At 39.0% G+C, this 20,524-nt stretch overlaps 1 protein-coding gene, 1 long non-coding RNA gene and 1 other non-coding gene across 3 annotated transcripts in view; 2 read left to right on the top strand and 1 right to left on the bottom strand.

Moving 5' to 3' along the window:
• The window catches only part of GREB1L (GREB1 like retinoic acid receptor coactivator), a 308,414-nt gene extending 294,292 nt beyond the window's left edge, over positions 1-14,122 (bottom strand). The window contains exon 1 of the mRNA XM_053571376.1: positions 13,994-14,122. The gene's annotated coding sequence lies outside the window, so the exon portion shown is untranslated. The remainder of the gene's footprint in view (positions 1-13,993) is intronic.
• LOC128572198 (small nucleolar RNA SNORA31) lies at positions 325-427 on the top strand. The gene has a single exon (XR_008376106.1). It is a non-coding gene; the product is annotated as a small nucleolar RNA SNORA31 (small nucleolar RNA).
• A 319-nt stretch (positions 14,123-14,441) lies between the features above and the next one.
• Positions 14,442-20,524, top strand: part of LOC128571759 (uncharacterized) — a 68,532-nt gene continuing 62,449 nt past the window's right edge. Inside the window, exons 1-2 of the long non-coding RNA XR_008375961.1 lie at positions 14,442-14,693; positions 15,345-15,418. This is a non-coding gene — a long non-coding RNA (uncharacterized LOC128571759). The remainder of the gene's footprint in view (positions 14,694-15,344; positions 15,419-20,524) is intronic.

Raw genomic sequence — 20,524 nt, 5'->3', positions numbered from 1 at the left:
AGGTACCTAAGAGTAGTATAACAAAAAAGAAAGAACAAAGGTGTTGACATCGGCCAGCCGTAGGCTGAATTCTCACTTTATACTTACTACCCATAGGTTTCTATGAAATTTGCCTAAATCCTTTTGGGCCCTGCTTTTCTTAAGCTATAAAAGTGAAAATAAGGATGCCTACTTTAGAGGGCTGTTGTGAGAATTAGAAATAACATATGTGTAATGTGTGAGGCAGTGTACATTCATTTCTATTAATTAAATTATTGAATTAAATTATTAATTCCTGCTACAAATAAAATTATTAAATAGTAGGAGAGGACTAAGCAGAGAAGAATGTATGGGTCATAAAGATCTTTGTGGCACTAGGATGCAAAAGAAAAAATTCCCTGCGCATTCTGTCTTTGTGACGGCTCAGATTAAATTAGGGAATACATTTGTAGAAAAAGAAAAAGAAAGAAAAAAAGAAGAAGAAAGAGAAAAAAGAAAGAAAGAAAAAAGAAAAAAATAGAAAAAAAAGATCTTTGTGGCTGTTTTTAAAATTAAAGGCAATGCTCTGTGCATATACCATACACTGTCTTAGAAATTCCAGATATGCAAATATGCCATGTATTGTAGTGTTCCATCACAATCTTGCTCTGGAGACAGAAGTTGAGATAAGGCATATCTACCCATTTGGGGTCTTTATGATGGCATAAAACCTCAAACATTTCAAATATCTGAAATACTGTAAGCCAGACATACACTTCCAGACTCCAATAGAGCATTAGAAGATTATGTAAATGGTCCATTTAATACCTATCGAAATCAACTCCTAACAACTTTTGACCAAGAATACTATAAAAAAAAAAATGATTTTTACATCATCTGATTTTGCCAGAAAAGAACTTGGCAACATTTTTAATTGGGAAGCAAACACTTAAAACTAATTGCTACTTTCATAAAGTCTGAGACCTGTCATTGAATTCAAGTCTAATGAGGAAAAAAACTAACATGTTCTGAGGATTTATTTTGCACTAAGCATTGTGCTCGGTGCATTGATCCATTATCTCAGAAATGTGACTGGGAATAAAATTATGTGGTGACTGCCTTTAAGTCAAAAAATATCAAAAGTCTCACAGGGGGCTCGGTGCCTGTGGCTCAAGCAGCTAAGGCGCCAGCCACATACACTTGAGCTGGCAGGTTCGAATCTAGCCTGGGACTGCCAAACAACAATGATGGCTGCAACAAAAAAAAAGCCAGGCATTGTGGCAGGTGCCTGTAGTCCCAGCTACCTGGGAGGCAGAGGCAGGAGAATTGCTTGAGCTCAGGAGTTTGAGGGTGCTGTGAAAACTGTGATGCCACAGCACTCTACCCAGGGCAACAGCTTGAGGCTCTGTCTCAAAAAAAAAAAAGTCTCACAGGGAAATAGTTCTTTGTTCAATACAGATCAAAGTAATTTTTAAATAGCCATTTCTTAATGCTAAAAATTTAAGCCTTATAGGGAACACCCTCATACTCTACTTGTGAGAAATATAACCAAAATTTTAAGGTTTATTTCCAATAAATTAAATTGAAGAAAAACATTAAAGAAATATTCTTGCTATCATCCGTCTTCCATTTTTAAATTAGGGCAGGAGAAAATTAAGGAAAACTTCAAAATTCAGGATATTTCATAAAAAGAAATAAACTAAACTACCTATCCAAGCAGTGTTCCTCATCTTTATTGGGCATAAAGATAGCCCAGGGCCTCTTCTTAGGATTTGGAATCTGCGTTTAAACAGCGCCTCCAATCAATACTTATATAAATGACCCAGAGTTTGGCAAACACTATGTCAAATAATAACAGTAATCTGTAAGAATCTCTAGAGCAGGCCTGTCCATCAGAACTTTCTGTGATCCAGTACAGTAGCCACTCAGCTCATGTGGCCATCAAGCCTCTGAAACGTGACTAGTGTGCTTACGGAACTGAACTTTAAATTTTACTAATTTTAATTAAAATAGCCACATCAGCTTTAAAAAATACGGAGAACTTTCTAAGAAAGAGAAACAACATGAGCCATAGGTAGGGAGGCACATGAGCAGGACATACAGGCAGGAGAGATAAGTGATTGGCTTGTCTGGAATAACCTTGAAGGGAAATGAGGAAATTCAACTTCATGGCATACACTCCTGGTTGCCCTATCAACATTAGTAACACCAGAGTTTGTGCATGCTTACCTCAAAGAGTGGACCCTTCCTCAGGCTACATCAGTCATGGAAATTCCATTCTCCTTATTGTTGACTAGCTTATGCATGAGCTTGTGGTGAGTTCTAGCCAAGGGGATTTTAGACGGCTCTACTAAGAAGTATTTACCCTGAAGAAAAAGAGCCTTTTTCTGAGTCCAGTCAAACTGTGTAAGGATATGAGTCTTGGTGCTTATCATACACTGGGATGATGCAGAGACAAGCCAAAAGAGAAACATCAGCAAGGTGAGGAAAGTAGAGGATGGCCAAAAGGACCTGGGTCCATGATGATGTGGTCAAGCACCTTTATTAAGGCAGGAACTGCCTTTCCCTTCCTCTCCCCAGGCCTTTTTGGTGATATAAAGAATTCATCATTGTTTAGTACTTCTACTTTTTTCATTTTTGTTACATGAAGCTAACAGCTATAGACTGGGGTACTAATCATTATGGTGACAACCTTTGGGAAACATTACAGGAGGCAAGTGGTAGCTTTTGAAGGTATTTGATCCTTTGGATGATACAAGACAAATGTTCAAGGCTTAAAATGACATGCATGAAAAACCAATGGAAAGAAAGGAAAAGTAGAGCTAAGCAGACCATCTTTAAAAGCCTGAGAGTCTCAGCGGCACCTGTGGCTCAGTGGGTAGGGTGCCAGCCCCATATACCGAGGGTGGCAGGTTCAAAGCCGGCCCCCGCCAAACTGCAACAAAAAAATAGCTGGGAGTTGTGGTGGGCGCCTGTGGTCCCAGCTACTCAGGAGGCTGAGGCAAGAGAATCGCCTAAGCCCAGGAATCGGAGGTTGCTGTGAGCTGTGTTTGACACCACGGCACTCTACCAAAGGCGATAAAGTGAGACTCTATCTCTACAAAAAATAAATAAATAAATAAAAGCCTGAGAGTCAAAGTTACCAAAAGATTTTGGAAATATTAAAGAATTATTAATAGTATAGAAAGTGATTGATACATACAAATATTTGAAGCAGAGCTGCAGCAATAGCTCATTTTGTAAGGATGGTAGGATAGTAAGTAATGTTTCTTTTCTGATTTTTTATACTACTCCATATGATTTTATTTCTACTTAAAATCTAGGCATATTAAAATATAATTTCTCTAAATGTAGTATTATATAGTATATATATATGGACCACCCGTAAGAAAATCAACTGGAAATGCTGTTTAAATGCAGATTCCAAGCCCTAGGACTAGACCCTGGGTCACTTTCCTGACCAATAAAGATGAAGAACACTGTTTTGAGATATAGTTTATTTCTTTCATAGAAATATACTGAGTTTTGGAGCAGTTCTACTGTTCTATAATGATTTATATGTCAAGTTTTAAGTATACTCAATATTGTTTTGAAAACAGAAAAAAAAGTTCCTTAAATATGATTTCTCTACATTAGTTGCAATTAAGGGTATGAAAAATGTACTGTGAAATAATCTGGTAAACGAGAAAACACGTAGGACTAGCCAGGTGACCTTAGGCAAGTCAAGCAAACCCTGAGGCATTGTTTTCCTCTCAGGGTAGCTGATCTACAGCTCTGAAATCCAACAAACTTCTGTTTTAAAACAGAAGAAAACACTTCAAATATAAAATGGCATGCAGCTGGTATCAATATTTAATTTTTTTTATTTTTTGACACACAGTCTCACTCTGTCACCCTGGTTAGAGTGCCCTGGAAACATAGCTCACAGCAATCTCAAAATCCAGGGCTCAAGCGATCCTCCCGCCTCAGGCCACCCAGTAGCTGGGACGACAGGCACCTGCCACAATGCCCAGTTAATTTTCCTATTTCTAGTAGAGACAGGATCTCTTGCACAGGCTACTCTTGAACATGTGAGCTCAAAGCAATCCACCTGTCTCAGCCTCCCGGAGTGCTAGGATTACAGGAGTGAGACACCATGCCCAACCAAAATTTAATTTTCTAAGCTCTAGCTCTGTTCTCACCTTTTGGCTTGTGAGCCAAGTCTAAAAGAAAATAAAAGTCAGTCTTTCTCAGATTTTCTGAGCAAACCAAAAGCCCTGGGAAATAATTGTTTTTCAGAGCTACAATATAACTTTTTTTTTTTTTTTATTGTTGGGGATTCATTGAGGGTACAATAAGCCAGGTTACACTGATTGCAATTGTTAGGTAAAGTCCCTCTTGCAATCACGTCTTGCCCCCATAAAGTGTGACACACATCAAGGCCCCACCCCCCTCCCTCCGTCCCTCTTTCTGCTTCCCCCCCCCATAACCTTAATTGTCATTAATTGTCCTCATATCAATATAACTTTCAAAACAAAAGTTTCACATAGATTTTTTCAATGAATAAACTAGTTCTGGAAATTTTTTTTTTTTTGTATTTGAGACAGTCTCACTTTGTCACCCTCAGTAGAGTGCCATGGTGTCACAGCTCACCTCAAACTCTTGGGCTTAAGCGATTCTCTTACCTCAGCCTCCCAGGTAGCTGGGACTACTGGCACCCACCACAACGGCCAGCTAGTTCTAGAAATTTTAATGTGGATTAAAGCTCTATATTAATATCAAGCAGGTAACAAGTGATAGGTTTTATTATTTGTAACTTAAATTTCCAATAAGCATTTTTCATATTTATTGACCATAAAGAATAGTGCTTCTGTGAATAGCACAATATATTTAAAAAATTTAAGCATATATTTAACAAAAACATAAACATAATTTAAAAGTTATATTTCGCAAAATATTTTATAACTATTTTATAAGAGTTCCTTATGTATCACGTATGGTAATCTTTTATCCGTATGCGTGGAATTTTTTCCAATCTGCGCAATTGGAACAAATGGAATTTTTTAATTTGTCTATGGTATTTATCAATGGTTCTTCATTACTTTACCAAAATATTTTTAAATTGTGTAATCAGTTATGTCTATCTTCTAAAATATAGATAGCTCTGGTTTCGTGCTTAAATTAAATAAATGCCCTGGGCTGGGTGTGGTGGCTCACAACTGTAATCCTAGCACTCTGGGAGGCCAAGGCAGGTGGATTGCCCTGACCTCAGAGATTTGAGACCAGACCGAGCCAGAGTGAGACCCGTCTTTAACAAAAAAAAAAAAGCCGGGCATTGTGGTGGGCATCTATAGTCCCAGCTACTTGGGAGGCTGAGGCAAGAGAATCGCTTAAGCTCAAGAGTTGGAGGTTGCTATGAGCTGTGATATCACAGCACTCTGCCCAGGGCCACAATTAAATTATCTCAATTAAAATTAAATTAATTGAGATTAAAATTAATTAAAATTAATTAAAATTAAATTTTTAATTATCTCAATTAAAAAATAATAATAAATAAATAAACAAATAAATGCCCTGTTATGAAGCAACAGCAGTTTAACTGTGGAATATTTTTATAGAATATTATGTAGCAATTAAAAACAGTAAATGCAAGTTATACCAGTTAACTTATTAAGCACTAAATGGATAAAAGAAAAATTATTTTATATATATGTGTATGTGCACATATATAAAATAAGATAGCATATATAAGATGCTGAAAAGTATACAATATTTATAAGATTACATGGTCATGGAAAAAGTTATAACAACACAAATAGAAAATCAGTGAATTTTGTTGGCATGAAAGGAAAGAGTGAAGGGGAAAGATAGCCCCCTGAATTTTTTTAAAAGAAGTAACTACAGTTTTCTAAAAAAACATAATATGATCCCATTTATGTAAAATTATTTATTTTGGTGAATATACAAAATTATGCACAGAGATGCATAAAATAATGGCCACCAAAATGTTAGTGGTGTTTAACTTAGGATGGCTACATTTCAAGCAGAAGGGACGAAAAAAAGAAAGGAAAAAGATAACATGAGAAAAAATCAAATAGTATCCTGTAAGTAGTGTCCATTTAATTGGTTTACAAACACAGAAAGTAAATAAGAGATTATACCAATTACATCTTCTGCAACCTTGCGCTCATCTGTTCTATAGAAACTATATTTACAGAATGATAAATTTGAAGAGTGGTTCTAAGACTTTTGTGTCCATAAAGACTGTGTGGGAAGATTGGTAAAGTGCACATTTGAGGTTCCCATTCCAGAAATTCTTATTAGTAGTTCTAGTGACCAATAATCTGTATTTAACAAGCGACCCAGCCAAATGTGGCAGGAGTTGACAGATCACACTGAAAACCAGTAAATTTCAGGATGTTTGATCTCTTCACAAACAATCTGATTAAGAATTCGAGGAGCATGGTATACTAGAGAGAACAAAGAATTTGGAGTAAAATGATCTAGATTACCACTCGGATCTAATCCCCCACTCACTCCCTCACTTGCCTCTCCTCTTTAACTCACTGGCCTCTCAGTTACCTCTGTAACAACAGGCTAGAAACCTTTTCTCCTAAACTTTCTAATTGCTCAGTCTCTTGCCACTTTCAGATCTCTTCTCAGGTGTCACTTCTCAATGCAAAAAAATCACAACTCCCCCTAGCACTCTGGGAGGCTGAGGCAGGTGGTTGCCTTAGCTTGAGAATTTAAGATCAGCCTGAGCAAGGGTGAGACCCTGTCTCTACAAAAGATAGAAAATCTAGCTGGGCATTGTGGTGGGTACCTATAGTCCCAGCTATTCAGGAGACTGAAACAAGAGGATCATGTGAGTCCAAGAGGTTGAGGTTGCTGTGAGCTATGACACCAAGGCACTCTAGCCTAGGGCAACAGAGAGAGACTCTGTCTCAAAAAAAAAAAAATCACTTTCTATTTTCCCTTTCTGCTCTATTTTCCTCTCTAGCACTTCTCACTATCTAAAAGATGATCTTTTTACTCTTTTCGTTTGTTTATTCTCTGATTCCCAGGAGGATAGGAATATTTGCCATTTTTCTTCACCATTCCTAGCACCTAGAACAGTGCCTGGACAGAGTTCAGGGAGAACTTGGCTAAGATAAAACCAGTGGAGCTTGAGTGAGTCAGTGACAGGAGGCAAATACAGCCAGTAAGTGGACAGGTTGTTAATACACAGACTCCTGGGCCCTGCCAGAGATCTGATTCAGTAGACTTGGGGAGGGGCCTAAGATTGTGAATTTCTAAAAACCCAGCTGATACTGAGGCAACTTAGAGAGTTTTTCAAGTGCCTCTGCTCCTTTTTTTTTTTTTTTTTTGAGTCAGAGTCTCACTCTAGGCTGGCCCTTTGCTCCTTTTTTAATGAAAGTCAACCTATTCTACTATAAGAAGAGCTGTAGGATAGGAAAGGAAAGACGTTTGATCCCCAAACCTCTTGTGCCTAAGCTCTCTACATAAGTAAATAAAATGATTCTCTAATAGAAATACTTTCATAACATATTTAACACTACTTTCATAGGTACTTACTAAAACTCAAATTTTAATATCATGGTGTTCAGGTTGTTTTAACTCTTTACTCTTCTAAATAATATTTCAGGTAATATTTTTGTTACTGCCTTTGTTCATCAGTCTAATTATTTCTTTCTAACAAATTCCTAAAAGAGAAATTTCTGAGTCAAAGAGTATAGACCAGAATCCTCCAATATAACTTTCTCCAATGACGGGAATGTTCTATATCTACATATCCAACATGGTGGCCATCAGCTCCTAAGCACCTGAAATGTGACTACAGCAACTGAGAAACTAAATCTTTGGTTCTATGTAACATTAATTAACTTACATTTACATAGCTACATGTGGCTAGGGGCTACCACATTGGAGAGGGCAGCTATTTAAGTGATAGCTGATACGTGCCAAATTGATCTCCTGAAAGTCTGTAATTATTTGCCATTAATTTTAGTATGAGAATAACCATTTCTTTAGCCAATTGCCAATACTGTAACTTAATCTATCTATTGAATCTTTAATCTGAATGGTAAAAAAATGTTTATCTGGTTTTAATATGCATTTTCAATTATTAATAATGTTGAACAAAGTTGTTTCTTTTCTCATCACACCCATTTAGATGAAAATGTTTTCACCCATATTACTTAATTCAGAAATTAGAGATTATCTGGCTTTCAGATAATTCATTCCATATATTTTCTTCAAAATGTACTGCCAATTTTTAAATTCACATAAAAATTGAATTTTCAGCTTTACCTAAAAATCAAGTGGCCTGGCAATAATGGCCCATACTCTCAAAAAACAGCAATCAGTAAAGCTTTGGAAATTCAGACTTTCTTGTCTACCAGAACTCATCACTCCCAGTTACTTTACAGGCATTTTACCTCACCATTCTGATTACTATTGGGCCTTTCCCTGCATCTGAGTTTACAATTCCTACCTGAATTAAATTTTGAGATATTTAAAGACAAAAAGAAGGTAATATTAATAGATAACTTTCCTTCCACGTCTAGTATACAGAAGTGATTTTATTATATTTCTGGATTATTTTATAATTAATATTTAACTAGTATAAGAATTGTTGAAGTTTCTTACTCTCCAGAACTGTTGAAATTAATTTTATAATTAATATTTAACTAGTATAAGGTTGTTGAAATTTCATACTCTACAGTGGTTCACCATCAGAAGGGTTGTTAAAATGCAGATTGGTAGGCTGTGTCCTCAGAGTTTCTGATTCAATAGGTATGCGTAGGTCCCAAGAATGTGCATTTAACTTCAAGCTCAAAATGTAACTCCACACTGAGATGACATTTTCTCAAAGATAAGGAAACCCCAAGAAAGGTAATGACAATATGACAAACATAACATGAATTCGTAGATCTTTTTTTCTAAAATATGTTCACAATTTATTATTTCATTTTATCTTCACAAAAATCCCATGCAGAAAGTTGGTGGTAACTGAGGTCGGAATTGTTAATCCCATTTTACAGAAGAAAGTAAGGCACAGGAGTTAAGAAACTCCCTTAAGCACACAAGCAATTAGATGAGCCAGAACAAGCAGGTTTCCCAACTCCAAACACAGTAATACAGGACACAACTGGAACTTGCTTCTGCAGATTGAGCCCATAAAAAATAGAACCATGACCAGAAACAGAAAAGACAATACAAAATACGGTTAATAGCAACAAACACTTATCAAGTGCTGACTATGTGTTAATCTCTGCTAATTATGGCTAGAGTTGAAGATAGAGAGCACAGGGTAAAATAAAAATAAAATCTGAAATCAAAACCTTGAAAAGATAATGAATTCTCTGTATCGAAGACAGAACAAAAGCAAACATGCTGAAGGGGGTGGGTGGTAGGGGTAAACACAGACTTAAGAAAAGAGAGGAGTCATGGTGGGACTTCACATCTGGACTTGGAGGAGTTGCTATCACCAGTCAGTCAAGAATGGGAGGGAAGAAAGAGTACACAATAAGGAGCCCTCCTGGGGCTCAACAGCACAAAGAGCTGCTGTTATCCATGTTGGGTGTGTGTTTGCCAGAAATATCAGGGCTGCTGGAACTCCAGAACTTACAAGGGCATGCTTTTGTTAAGTCTAAATTACCTTGACTATATAAGAACTCCAGTCAAAGAGCATAATTTTATTATCCATTTGTAGTAAAAAAATAACATGATTTAAAATCATAAATTTTCTCACTCTGATTTTTCCTCAAGTTTTGAGTAGCAGTCCTAATAAAAACCCATCAAATGTCATCACAATAATACTAATTATAAATCAGACTTTCAAAGAAAAGAAGATTGTATTTTCACTTACATAGAATTTACATATGATATTGGTTATTAATTCTAACAGCTACTTTTCTAAGGTTTAAAATAACAATGGTAACAGCTAATAAACATTACCATAGACTGAAAATACAAGAAAACAACAATTAATTTGAAAAAAGACTAATGGAAAATTTGGTTCCATTTTCATTAGTGTTGTAACTGACCTCTGTAAGGTGTCCATCTTAGAGTCCAACTCAAAATGACCAAAGTAATGAAGCTTCCACCTCTTCATGTAGAAAACCACAGAATACTGCTGAAAAAACTATCCCTTTTGAAATCCAAGTCAGACAAAGGGGTGCAATTTCACACTGATCAAATTAGTAACAATAATATAAATGTTTTTAAATAACAACACATATAGATTGTTAATGACAGTATAAATTACATAATACTTCTAGAAAGTAATTTGGAAATTATCAGAAATCTGGAAATTTCTCAATAAAAATACTATCTATAATCTGTTTCATGTATTATTGGTGCTTTTTATCTTAGCAACTTTGTAGAGAGCCATTACTATGCTTGTTTTACAGATTAGTAAATTAAAGTTTTGAGAAAGTAAGTTACCTTCCCAATACTTGCCAATAAGTGATGGAGCTAGGTTTGAACCTAGACCTTCTAAATTTTAAAGCCCAGCTATTTGCAATTACACTATACTGCCTCTCCTAAGAAACAACACTAAGGAAGTCAAAAAAGAAAAGAAAAGAAAAAGAATAAAAAGTTGCAATCTTGAAGATGGGCATTATGTATTTTTAAAATACTGGAAGACATAAAATAGGAAGGTTTAAGTAAAGGATGAGACATCCATTGCATAAACTGTTATAAAATTATTATAAATAATAGAAAATAAACTGTAGAATGTTTATGAAAAAGTCAGACTAAAAAAATGGATAAGACACCTGCAAAAATATATACATTAATATAACAAGGTTGAGAAGGGAGCTGGAAAAAATAAAAACTATTGCCATTTTGAAGATTTTCACTACTGGTTCTTAATTTTCTCTTGTCTTTGTCAGTTTTATCAGTCAATCAAGATTACTCTAACCCTTACAAATCTATTATTCCAGTTCATATTTTTATCATCCTAATCAAATAATTCATAAAACTTTACTATAGTTTATTTATACCATGAATTTATTCAAAATAATTACTTAATATTGTTATCACAGTCGTTCAAAAGCTTCCAATATGACATCTGTATCTTAACATCAATTTTTGCAATCACAGCTTATAGCATATTTTTGAAATCCCTTAATTTAGATCATATATAATGACTAAAATTAACTAATTCTTTTTACCTTTCTGATTTTGCAATCACAACTTTGTAATCGCCCCTCAATTCTATGCCCACTCAGGAATCATGAGCCCAAAGGTTGTAGGTGTTTCAGAGATTACAGAAGTTTCCCACTAAGAGCATGATCTCTAAGTGAATACTTTTAAAGTAACTAAAATATCTTGGCTATAAGGAATATTCCATAATCTAAATACTTTTGAGAATTGTTAATTAAATTACATCACTTCCCTTTAAAGTAGGTAAATGAACTTTATTTTCACTTTACCGAAAAAGAGTTTAGTAACTGAACTGTGAGCTGTGAAAAGAATTCACTTTTTAGCCACACAAGGTGACACGAAGAGGCCCATTCAGCCCACTGGCTTCTCTGAACAACATAAGCAGACATTTTGTGGACAAATAAAGAAGCTGTTCTCCAATGATATCAAACTCATAAGAGTTGTTTAACTCTATGAATCTACCATTTAGGCATCTTTTTTTTTTTTGTCACCTCACTGTATAACACTCAACTGGGTTATCCTTAGCCAATGTTTGGTCACCTACAAAACTATTATTTTAATCATAGAATTTTGGAGTTAGAAGGGCCATGTATTTCAATTCCTTTATTTAAGTGAGGGAGAAATAAAAATTTCCCAAGAAAGTTACTCCATGTGGCAAATCTAGGTCTGGAACAAAGTGGTGCAAGCAAATGTCTAAAATTTGGCCTCCATATTTTTCCCTTACCACTAACATTTTGATATTGATGCTATGTCATGTCAATGAGACTATACATATGTCCTTTCAATATTTCAGATACACAATACAGTAGACAAGTTCTCATTCTCTTCTTCATAAAGGGTTCCAGAATGGAGAACAAAATTAACAAATGTTATAAAAAAAAACATCGTGGAGAAATTCGTATGTGTGTGGAAGGGAATGACAGTTTAGTAGTTCTGCTTTCCAATGAATACTTTAAGACTTTTAACACTCTAATTGATCTTCAAGGTCACAATTGTCCACTGTAGACCAAATATAAGGTTCTAATGTCATCATGAGTGGGAATCAAATTAATGTCATCACCACTAGTACACAGTTCAGTCTTGTATTTAATTCCTCTCATCCTCCATTTCTATAATGTAATTTCATTTTAATAATTAATTTACGGAAGGATATACAGGAAACTTAGGATAGGAGTTGCCTCTGGGGAGGAGGACAGGGCACAGGAACATGCAGTTGAGGAGAGGGGATATAACTATATATTCCTCACTGTTATCTGAAATTTTTTTTTTTTTTTTTTTTTTGTAGAGACAGAGTCTCACTTTATGGCCCTCGGTAGAGTGCTGTGGCCTCACACAGCTCACAGCAACCTCCAACTCCTGGGCTTAAGCGATTCTCTTGCCTCAGCCTCCCGAGTAGCTGGGACTACAGGCGCCCGCCACAACGCCCAGCTACTCACTGTTATCTGAAATTTTTACCCAACTCTTAGGACTATAAAACATTCATTCATCTAAATTTTCCTGTTAAATGCATACCTATCTGCACTCATTTTATTACTAAATATTTTCCATGAAACTATTTTGATTTTTTCTGTCATAAGTTTTCAGTATCATCATTTGTAAACTCTCATTGAACTTTTCAGAAAGAAAAAGAACTAGCCTAGCCACAAAACTCAAAGCAGAATTCCAGGATTTAAAGTTAAAAACCATGTACAGAGTAATGAATGAGAGGTTCTTAAGGGAGCATTTCGTTCCAAAACCTTTTGAGGCAAAGCTGTTCTCCATCTTTAAATGGCTAGGTGGGATTTGAATAGAGCTTCTCCTCTCAAGGAGGGTAGGGGGAAACTTCTGGGGTGAAAAGTAGAAATTAAAATTTGGTTCCTATTTGTCAGCCGGCGACAGAGGGTCAGAGGGGTCCTTGGATAAGGACCTCGTAACAGAAGGAAGGGGCGAGACCCGGAGTTTCTCCGGGTTCAGGCAGACGAAGCGCGTTCTGGGACGTGACCGCAGCTCGGCGTCAACTGAGAAACGCCACGCTCCGGATCCACACAGATAATGTCCTCTTGACGGAAATCGAACAGGGGCTGAGGGAATTGATTTATTTTAACAAACCGCCTCATCTTCACTCTCCCTGGACCAAGGCACACCTCACCCCGCCGTCCACTTGCGTCAGGTCAGCTGTCAACACAACTCTTTGTGTCTCATTCAGAATCAAAATGGTCCTCAGCCACTCACAGAAAGATGGAAAGGATGGCCGAAGACACGCGCGCCGGCTCGCGACCAAGTGACATTTGGTGCGGAGCAAAGAAAGCCGGGGACGCTGAACGAACACCGGCCACCTCCGGACGGCTCAACTTTCCCAAGCGGCGCTCTACCCGTTCCCTGTCCCCGTCACCTCAGCGTCTGCGAACCTGCAGTCCGCGCGCCCAGCAGCCCCCTCAGGGGCCCCGGGGCTCCGGGACACCGGTCGGGGCGCGCCCTCGCGTCGCCTCCGCCTCGGCGCTGCGGAGCTGCCGGGCGCGCGGCGGGCTCCCTCATCCCACGCTCGGGCCGCCGCGCTCCCGCCACAAAGGCAGAGGGCAGAGCCCGTGGTGACAGGCCTTTGGCCTCTGGGCGCGGACAGCACGGGCTGGGTCCCTGTGGGGGGCGACTCGAGGCGCTGAGGAGAGAGCGGCTTTGGCGCCCGGGCGGGCACAGGCGCCTGCCCTCGCCACACAGACGCACTCGTGCACACACCCCCGCTCCGCCTTCCCATTCCTCCCGAAAAAGTGCGCCGCGGCGTTTCCCCGCGCAGGCAGGGTGTCCAGCCCGCCAAAGGGCGGCTCCTGCCGGGCAGGGCGTGCGCCCGCGCCCGGCCGGCGACCTCCCGCCTCCCCACGCCCACGCCGGAGTCCCCGCAGCCGCTCACCTGGCCCTGGCGGGGCGCGAGGGCAGAGGAGCAGGGGGTGGCCCTCGCCTCGGCCGGGCTCGTCTCCCCACCCCCGTGCTGTTCCCAGCGCTGCGCTCCGCTCGCTCCGGCCGCCCTCCTCCGAGGTGCTAGCGCCGCCGGCGGCTGCGGTCTCTCTGGCAGGCGCGCGGGCCGCGCGCTCAGTTCCCCGGGGCGGAGCGAGGCGGTGGCCGCCGCGGCCAGAGGCGGATTCCTCAGGTGCTGCCCCTCCCGCCCGCCCAGCAGCTCGGCGGCGGGGACTCCCGCGCCTCCTCCCCCGGCCCCGCCTCTCGCCCTCCTGCCGCCTCCGCGCCCACGAGTGGCCTTTAGGGCCCCCGGGCCCTGGGCCAGAGTAGTGGGCGCACATTTCCCTACCCACCCCCTGCAAAGACGCCTCCGCACTGTGGAGCCCTCAGTGCACTGTCCTCGCGCCTCCATTTCCAAACTCCAGCGCACAGATGTTTGCGGTCACTGTGGGGGGCGGAGGCCGGGGGTGCAGGGGGTCCTCTGGGAAGGAGGATTGACCTCAGGGCCGTGGACACGGCCAGCCAAGAAGAAAAATGGTTTTCTCTCCCAGCCTGCGTTCATTCACAGAGTGCTCTCGCCTGGTTGCCTGATTTGCTTTCTCTGCTCCCAGGACGGCAGCTAAAGAGCCCGAAGCATGAACTCGGCCTGGGCAATGGTGGGTCAAAAACCCTTGGCCTTTTGCATGAAGGGGGTAGAGAAGGGGCAGGGCCCTGACAAAACCAACGACCCCGGAGCGCCCGGCCAGAGCCGACCGAATGAGCAAGGGCCCCGACCTAGCACTCAGGCCAGCGGCTCAGGGACGCCTCCGGCTCGGCGTGGCTCCTCTGGAGCCTCCCGGGAGCCGGTGCTTCTGGGACACCGTTCTCGACAGATGCTGCGCCCGATGGTGACAGATGTAGCTCCACTTTTCACAACTGGGCTGCTGTAGTTATTAGAAAGACAGCTCCATTTATTTGCACTGGAAATTGTTGCCACAGATAGGCAACTACACCTGGAAAAAGATGTGGGAAAAGCACACTATGCTGGATGTGGTGGAAGAATCTAGGTAAAGAGCGTAGTAGGCCCAGGGAGCTCAGCACCTTAGTGGGAGTGGGGGAGGCTAGCGGCGCCCGGTCCTGGATGGGTTAGTATCCTTATCAAATGTGAGGGTATCATTGCAAATTGTAGTTTAAAGACGGTATCAACTGAACTGGATCTCGAATGCTAAGTCGGTACTTTGTTTGTTTCTCCCACTTTCTTCTTTTTCCTCCTTCCTCCCTCCCACCCGCCCCCGAACCTAAATACATTTCTCTTTTGGTCGATGCAGAGGGAATTAACTGGAACTCTGGGATCACCAGAAAATAAATAACGCAAGGCGTAGTTCACTTGTGACTGGCAAAAGTAAGTGATTCGTTCATGATTTGTCTTCTGTCCCTTCTCCACTGGGAAGACATACTCAGCTGGCATTTTTATTTATTTTTTTAATCATGTTTTGCTTCTTATAGAGTAGGGGTTAAAATGTTTTTGTTGTTGTTTTACAAATAAATACCCATTTGGGGGGCCTCTGAAAACACATTTGGAGGGTGGCACCTGTGGCTCAGGGAGTAGGGTGCTGGCTCCAAATACCAGAAGTGGTGGGTTCAAACCTGGCCCCGGCCCAAAACTGCAAGAAAACACATAGTAAGATTTTTAAGTGACCTGAACGTGGAAAACGTGACTTTCTCAATCACTGCTTTACTCCCTCAGTTCTGGGTCATGCCCACAACACAGGCTTTATAATCAAAATCAGTATGTTTTTTAAATAACTACTACAAAGAAAGGTGCCGGTGATTAGCAGTATAGCTAAAAAGAAGTCATGCTAGGAACTTATCATGATAACTGGCCATATCTGTGAAAGACTAGTGTACTGTAGATGATTCCAAGTTCACCTGGTGCATATAGACTAAGCTCATAAGCAAATGAGAATGTTTTGAAAAACTCATGAGTTGATGAGAATGTTTCAGATTGCATGTGAAATCAGCACATTGTACCCCTTGATTGCACTAATGTACGCAGCTAAGATTTAACAATAAAAAATAGCCGGGCGTTGTGGCTGGCGTCTGTAGTCCCAGCTACTCGGGAGGCTGAGGCAAGAGAATCGCTTAAGCCCAGGAGTTGGAGGTTGCTGTGAGCTGTGTGATGCCATGGCACTCTACCGAGGGCCATAAAGTGAAACTCTGTCTCTACAAAAAAAAAAAAAAAAAAAAAAGATTTAACAATAAAAAAAAAAGAAAAAGAAAAACTCACGAGGTCTGTATAATTGGGGGCTGGGGAGAGGAACGAAGAACACCTTCCATTTTAAAGATAAGGAAACTGCAAACATTGAGCAGCCTTAAAGTAAAATCAGTGTTTTCTCTTAGTTTTTGCTCAAGGACCATTTGTTGAGTACCAAGTACACTAGACTAGGGATGTTAAAGCAAATAATGGCACAGCCACTGGAGGCCCTTAGTGTAATATGCATATTACAGGACTAGTATTCATTCTTCATCCATTTGTAAACATTTATTCAGCACCCACTGTGAGCCAGAGAGCATAGTACACCCGACAAGGCAAGTCCCTAACAAGGTTCAAAGTTAGTGAGAGTAATCTCTTGACAGTTTGGTAGGTTAATAATTCAATGTCACCTTTATTAGATAACACACTCTCTTGTCCTGAATTTGTGTGTATGCTTTGTGTCTCCTTTGGGATTTGTATATCTCTCATCGTGTTCCTCAGACTTCTTGATTATAAAAGATGATAGAGTTAAAAGTGAACACTCTGGAGGTAGGCCCCGAAGTTTTGAACCCTGGCTCTAAGACATACCTATTATGAAAACTTGATCAAGCTGTGATGGATTTGCTCCATCATAATATCAATATTATATATACTTCAGGGAGTGGGCGTGTAGATTGAGAGGACCCATTAGTGCCTGGAACCTATTAAATGTTAACTGCTATGATGTGAATCTATCCACTCAGCACCGTAACAATGATTCCCAAATGCTGCTACATAAATATGCTGCATTAAAACTCCAAGTGCAGTGAAAAATGTGAGACTCACAACAGAGCCCATATAAATGATAGAATCCCTTGGAGTGGTTATTGTGATACTTATATTATTGTCCTTTGCTTTAACAATGGGAGAATTTCTATGATTACATCCTGGTTCTGCCCTCAGGGATAAACACCCTCTTCCCTTGGCTCCACGCTCTGGCCCTAGCAACAAAGGAAAAAACTAGATAAATTGATTCATAAAATTAAAAACTTTTGTACATCAAAGGATATCAAGAAAGTAAAAAAAAAACCTACAATATGAGAGAAAATATTTGCAAACCATATATCTGATTTACAAAAACTGGAATATATAAAGAACACTCACAACTCAAGAATTAAAAGACAAACAATGCAAATGAAAAATGGACAAAGGATTTTAATAGACATTTCTCCAGAGAAGATACACAAATAGCCAATAAGCACCTTAAAAAGTGCTCAAATCGTTAATCACTAGGGAAATCCAAATCAAAACCACAGTGAGATACCACTTCACACCCATTAGAATGGTTACTATCAAAACACAAAACAAACAAAACAGTTCTGCTGATAGAGTAGGGCCCTCATCAAAATGTACTAAAAACTTGCATCAGAACTATCTCAGTTAAACAAACCAGAAGTTTACTTATTATTAAGCTTCTTTGTAATGTGTTTGATGTTACCTGCAGCAAAAGGACTCAGTAAACAGGAAGATAAAATATACAAAAAATATCAAAGAGAAAAAGCCTAGAAAAATCTAAGTATTGATAATGCTTTTATAAAATCTAATAGAAATGTTAAAACAGGATTCACAGCATAGAAAAGCAAAAATTAAAATATTTTAAAAATCTAGAATTAAGATTCCAGTTTATTTCAACAAATTTGGGAAGAATGGGCTCAAAGGAGAGAATTTTCACTGTTAAAAATCTCATTATGTTTGGGGAAGAAAATGGGGAATGAGGATTAGATATGCTTTTTTTCCTGATATTTATCAATTCAGATTTTTAAAATTTAAAGATAATAACCACAACTATTTATAAAACTTACAAATAATTTGAGGGGAAAAAATACGAAGAAAAACTTCATCAATGTCACAAAAGTTAAGGAAAGGTGGAAAAATAAAGCATAATAAAGAGAAAACATAATTTAAGATGTATGAATACATTCTTAACATTAATAACCATAGATCAAGTGAGTTCAGTTTCCCCAGTGAAAAACAAAAATCTATCAGAATGAAAAAACAAAAGAAAATACAACTATTTTCCCCTGAATAATATCTGAAACAAAATGACACAGAAAGACTTAAAATAAATGAATGGTCAATGAAGTTATAAGCAAGTGAAGAAAAAAGAAAAGGGGGCAATATGAAATAAAAGTGAAATTCATAATTTAAAAGTAAGCATGAAGTAGGGCAACAAGACCAATTTATTTTAATAAAAGGTGTAATAAAAAGAATAGAGAATACTCACTACATGCCAGGCACTTAGCTGTGTGCTTTACACACATTTTCTCAAATTTTCCTTAAAACTCTGTGGGATGACTATGGTTAACACTTTCATTTTGCCCATAAGGAACTAGGTGTTAGATTAGACAACGTTCTCAGTGTCACAGTGATAGATGGACTTGGAACTCAAACCCTGATATGCTAATTCTAAAGTGCAAACACATCGCACCAAAATATTTCAGTAAATAAATAATGGGAATAAAAGGAGAATGTATTTTAAATCCTTTAACCCATTTCTTTAAAAATTTGACAGATCACATACAGCAAAAATAAATAGAAAAGAAAGGATTTTGATAATGAACAAAACACATATGTACATATAGATAACTTTGAGCTCCCAAACTGTAGGATGTACAAATGCATTCTTTTCTAAAGTCCAAGTATATTTACAAACACTGAAAGGTTTTAAGGCACAAGGAAAATCTTATCAAATTCTGAAGAATGGAAATCTAGGGCCTAATTTATAGTTTTTAACCTGTAAATTAATTATTAAAAGATAATTAAAATATTCTTGACTATTTAAAAATTTTCTAAATAAAAATAACTATAATCTGCAATTATAGATTAGTTTAAATTATGAACAATGGGCACACACTTGTTAAAAGTGTAGGGTTCATGACGTTGGATTTGACAATGATTTCTCCAGTTTTTTTTTTTTTTTTTTTAGAGACAGGGTTTCACTGTCACACAGGCTAGAGTTCAGTGGCGCAATCGTAGCTCACTGTAACCTCCAACTCCTAGGCTCAACTCTCAGCCTACAGAGCAGCTAGGACTACAGATGTTAGCCAATACAACTGGTTAGTTTGGGGAGGAAATAGAGACAGAGTCTTGCTATATTGCCCAGTCTGGTCTCAAACTGCTGTCCTTAAACCATCCTCTTGCTTCTGCCTCCCAAGGTGCTGAGATTACAGGTCTACCTAGCTCAGTGATTTCTGAGTATGATACCAAAAGCACAGACAACAGAAATAGATCAAACAGACTACATCAAAATGAAAAACTTCTGTGCATCAAAGGGCACAATCAACAGAAGGAAAAAGCAACCTAGAGAATGACAGAAAAAAATATATATATCTGATACAGGGTTAATATCCGGAATATATAAAAAAAACTCCAGCACCTCAACAGCAACAAAACCCAACCAGATCAAAAATTGGGCAAAGAACTTGAATAATTCCAAAGAATATAAATAAAAGACCAACAAGAACGTGAAAAGATGTTCAAACATCATTAATCACTAGATGTGAATCAAAACCACAACAAGCACCTCACACCTAGCATAACACAAAAAACCAGGTGTTGGCAAAAACACTTGTTTGAGCAGAAACCAAATAAAAGGAAGGAGCAAGTCATGTCAATATCTGGTAGAATATTCCAGGCCATAGAAAAGCAAGAGCAAAATTCCTGAAATGAGACTGTGGGTAGCAAGTTCTAGGAAGAATAAGAAATAAGGAAAAAGGCTTGAAATACTGCAATAAGGAGGGGAATGGTCTAAGAAATGAAGCTGAAGAGATAGCCAGAGACTAGATGGTAAAGGGCTCTTCAGGCATGAAAAAGGTTTTGGAGCAAGAGAGTGAAATGTTTTGGTTCATTTAAAAATATCCCTCTGGCTACAGTGTAGAGAATGGACAGGGAGAGTAAGGAGCTAAAGTGTAGGCAAAGAGACAACTTTCGTGGCTTTTATAGAGACTCATGTCAGACATGAGTCTAAAATGGTGGTGGCCTGGACTAAGGAGGGAACGGTGGAGGGATTGAGAAGTCTTGGATAAGTGATGTGTTCTGAAGATAGAGTCAACAGTATTTGTCCAAGAACTTGATACCGAGTATGAAACAGTATGTGAAGAATCAAGGCAGGCAACACAGTTTTGGTCTCAGCAATTGAATGAATGGCAATGCCTTTTATTAAATAACGACTAGGGGTAGGCGGATGAAAGAAAAAAAGAAAGAAAAGGAGAGGCA

This window comes from Nycticebus coucang, chromosome 19, assembly GCF_027406575.1.
Source record: "Nycticebus coucang isolate mNycCou1 chromosome 19, mNycCou1.pri, whole genome shotgun sequence".
Taxonomy (NCBI): domain Eukaryota; kingdom Metazoa; phylum Chordata; class Mammalia; order Primates; family Lorisidae; genus Nycticebus; species Nycticebus coucang.
Note: the sequence above shows the minus strand (reverse complement) of the source record. Positions and strands in the feature narration are given on the sequence as shown.